This window comes from Populus euphratica, unplaced genomic scaffold (genome assembly GCF_000495115.2).
Source record: "Populus euphratica unplaced genomic scaffold, PopEup_1.0 scaffold86.1, whole genome shotgun sequence".
NCBI classification, from domain to species: domain Eukaryota; kingdom Viridiplantae; phylum Streptophyta; class Magnoliopsida; order Malpighiales; family Salicaceae; genus Populus; species Populus euphratica.
Genome location: NW_011499880.1, coordinates 817,280 through 822,126, shown reverse-complemented (window position 1 = coordinate 822,126; position 4,847 = coordinate 817,280).

Genomic DNA, 4,847 nt, shown 5'->3' with positions numbered 1-4,847 from the left:
TTTAGTTAAGGAGTTATTGATACTTCAAGTGCAAAATGATAATATAAAACCATGATAAAAATGCACTTTTAAGTACTAATCACCCATTTCAAAAATAATTAAAAAAGATATGTCAAAGCTCAATTAATCATTATTATCTTATCGGGTTCAATGTCTATATTTTACAGGTGAGAATTGAGTCTTATTGCTAGACTTAGTCCAAGGTCATTATCTCAGGTTTTAATAACCATTTACCTTCAAATGAAAAACACATATACATGTTTAGGAAAACTTTTAGCATATACATATATTGCGTACCTTTTATTATATATATAAAAAAATAATTTATTTTATGTAAGATATATAAGATGGTTGTTATCTTTTTTATATATAACTAACTATTTACCTTGAACCTTAAAAGTCTAGAAAATATTTCTAGTTATCATAAAACTAAATGATGAATTTTTTTTTTATTGTACCTATATTGAGTCCCAACCAACTTATTAAGAAATCCCTGTGATGGAATGACGGTTCCATCAATGAGTTAACAAAGGCTAGGCTTCGTTTACTTATAAGAAAAATGAAAAATAATCATTAAATATATATATTTTCAAATTATTATTATTATTTGAGAACCCTATATGCTAATATGTCAAATATAATATTATTTATTAAATAATAATAATATCTTAAATAGGTTTTTTTACATTTAAAAAAAATGATCTTACCCATTAATCGATGACTTAATTTGAAAACCTTCAAAAGCATTTCATCGGATGTAATAATCTCTCTCTCTCTCTCTCTATATATATATATATATATATATATTTGACATATTAGCAAATGGGATTCTCAAATTATTCTATTAAACGCTTATATCTTTCAACTTCACAATTATATTTTCTCTAGATAATGTTAAAGATATTGCTAATTGTTGTATTCTTTTAAATATTGATAAAAAAAATATTTTATCAGAGCCACGTTCAAGTGTAGGCATGGGGCTAGTAACATTCTATAATGAATTGAAAAAACTAGATTATTAAAATGATTTAGATCAATTTTAAAAAAACATAAATAAAAATATTAAGGAATTACCAATGTAATTTCTAGTAGAAAAAAAAAATTTAAATCACGTGGGGAATGACTTGATGTAACTTAATCAACTTTATGAATTTAAAGACAACTTGGATGATCGATAAAAATATAGTTTGAACAGAGAAAAATTCAAGATGACATTTACACAAAAAAAATTAAGACAACAATATATTGGATTGACTTCGGTTATCTTGACTTAACCTGTTAAATCTATGACATAGGTCATGAAATCGTAATAACAAATTATGAATTCCAACTCTTAATCAATCAAATATTAAATGATAAAATTAAAATAATAGTATAAGTCAATCAAGGTTAACCCATCAAACTTGTAACTTAGATCATGAGACTAGAATAATTTCACAAAAATAGATTGAATCCAATTATAGATTATAATTTTCAATCAACTATATGTTATAGGATAATATTGAATTTTTTTTGTGTGCAAAAAACCCTTTGTTAACTAGTTTAACTTGTCGAACCCACAATCTATGTAATGAGACTATAATAATCTCATAAAAAATAAACTAAAATGAATTGTGAATCTTAATTCCGAAACAACCCGACATTGAAATATAAAACCAGAAAAAAAAATCAATTAAAAAAGAATATAACAAAAATCCAAGTTAATTGAGTTAACCTATTAAACTTGTAACTTGGATTATAATTCTAGGATAACCTTATAGATATAATTAAAAAAATAAAGCTTAATCTCTAATAAATTCAATATTAAATGATATAATTAAAAAAAATGACAAAAAAATCCCAAGTTGATTGAGTGAACTTGCCAAACTTATGATTTAGATCATGATAATAGAATAACCTTATAAATAGAAAATAAAAAAATCATGAACTCGATCTCTATAAAGCTTAATATTAAATGATTAAATTGAAATAAAAAACTAAGTTTAAAAGGCAAAGAAAAGGGGATAAAACATATTATTGTTTGAGTGAACATTGATACCTGAATTGATACGTGAGGAGGATAACAATGAATTATGCTTCTTGATTAGTCTATGTAACTGGATTGGTGGCTTGCATTATGTAATAAGTTAGTTCAAACTTTTTTCAACATAAAAAAAGCTTAGACGATAATTATATTTAAAAAAAACAAAAGAAATTTGAAAGTCTCATCGTTGATTATATTGGATTCAATAATTTGATTAATTTAATAATATGATAAAAAAATAGGCAATAATAATAAATAAATAAAATTAGCCTGGGTAAGTTTGGGTGAATCTGCGAAACTTATAACCCGACATAGAAAATCATGATAACTTTATGGAATAATGGAATTGAAAAAAAATCAATTGTTAAAAAAGATCTAAGTTAACCTGAGCTAATCTTTCAACCCCGTGACTTAAGTCTTTAAGTCAAAATGATCATATCAAAAACAAACTTTAGACAATCATAAAATCAAATTTTTTTAAAAATAAAATCTCAGTCAATAAAATATAAATGGATAAAATTGAAAAAAGAAAGTTTCAATAAAAAAAGATTTAAAATAAAATAAATAGCAATTAAAAAAATAAGAACCAAATTTGACATAAAAACTAAAATAAAATACAATGTTAAATGATGCAATTGAAAAAAAAAGTCAATTAAGAAAACGATCAAAAAAATAGTAATAAAAAAATAATATCAAATTTGACAGATAAAATAAATTAATGAATGATAAAATTAAAAAAAAAATTAGTTTTATAACTTATTTAAAATTAAAAAACAACAATGATAAAAATATGAATTAACTCTAAAAAAAACTAATTAAAAAGTTGCTTTGAAAATTTACTGTGTTGGTTGGATATAAAAATAAAATAAAATAAAAAGAAAGAAAGAGAAATGAATAAAAGAATTTGCTTTGAAAACACGAGATGAAGGAGCAATCATGAAAATTCAAAAATCATCGTAAAAGATGAAGATGATGTTTGGTCATCAAACAACACTATACATGTCGTCTAAAAAACACAAAACACCACTTCATCATACTTAGAATTTTCCTCACTTTACTAGCTTGTGTAAACGAAAGATTACCAATTACTTCTTGGTATTATAAATTATGTTTCAGGATAGATTGAAGTTTATTTTGATGCATTTGATCAAAGCATTTTATGACATAAGCAAATTAAACGAAGAATTTTTAATAGTGACTATAATGGATGAGTAAAGGGGTAAAATTAAAAGGTTTGGAACTCATTTGATGTAGGGGTAATTTGTTAGAGACTACACTGAGGTTCTCTCAGTAGAAAAACAACAAACAACGAGTGACAAATTTTGTTTGCTATAAAATAGTTTTTTTAAATAAAATTTTAATTTCTACAAATTATTTTTTAGCAATAAAAGGTTAAAAAATAATGAAATTAAAAATTAATTTTATAAATTATTTTAAATAAAAAAAAATATGAATTAAATCTGACAAAAAATAAAAGTTGACGGATGATGAAATTAAAAAAATAATTTTATAAATTATTTCAAATAAAAAATAACAATAATTAGAATAAAAACTAAATTTAATAGATAAAAAAGTTAAAAATTAAAAGATGATAAAATAAAAAAAATTATAATTTCATGAATTATTTCAATTAAAATAAATAATAATCAAAAGAATATGAACTAAATTTAATAAATAAAAATAATTCAATCAGGAAATGTATTAGAAAAAAATAAATAATAATGAAAATAATATAAACCAAATTTAATCAAAACATATATATATATATATATATATGTATGAGAGTGTGGTTGTAGTTGTTTTCAAAGTGTTTAACGAAATGTATCAAAATAATATATATTTTTTATTTTTTTTAAAGTTATTTTCTAAATCAGCACATTGAAACGATACAAAATATACAAAAATTAATTTTTAATAAAAAAATTAAATGTTTTTGAAACTCAGTTTGCACTGCGTTCTCAAATGTTCGCATAGCAAATAAAAAATTGATGTTCAAAATTGATATAATCAATAATAACAAATTATTTTTTTAATTTTTTTACAACCTATGAGAATATATATATTCTTTTTAAAAAAGAAAAAAATTATTATTCTTGAAACCAAATAAAAAATTTGATTGAAAATTATTTTTTATTTACTAATAATAAATAATAATAAAAAAGTTTTAAAAATAATTTTTTAAAATTCATGTGGATCCACTTTTTATTTATTAAGTATTTGGAAATAAATTTAAAATTATGTTTTTTTAAAAAATTATTTATTTAATTTTTTCAAAATTTAATTTTTTTTTAAATTATTTTGATATATTAATATTAAAAAAAATTAATAAAATAAAATAAAAAAATATTATTTTTAAATAAAAATATTATAAACTATAGCCAGCTTAATAAGTGACTGCAGAATATAATAATAGAGTTTGGTAACTAAAATACAAAGTGTCAAAACCTATGGCCACGAGGAGCCTCGCCTGGTGCTGAACTCCGTGGAGACATGTACAGGACAATGTCCAGAAAGATGGACCAGACAAGAAACATTGCCTCAGCTTAGAAGGGTCCCATTAACCTGTTCCTTGTCTCGATCACAGAAGACACTGCCATAAATTTCATGTATGCCTTTTCAAGTGGATAAACTGTTCATTATTTTTTGGACACGGACACCTATTGTTTGGCAACAGGTCTTATGTGCACCTCCAATGGACCGACCATGACTTGCCTCGTGTCCATGTCATCTAGTTTCCTATATAATCCTTGTTCCATCTGGATATAACACAGTCCTTGGCTTATGTCTATTTATTTTTGTATTTTAAAAATATTTTTTAAAAAAT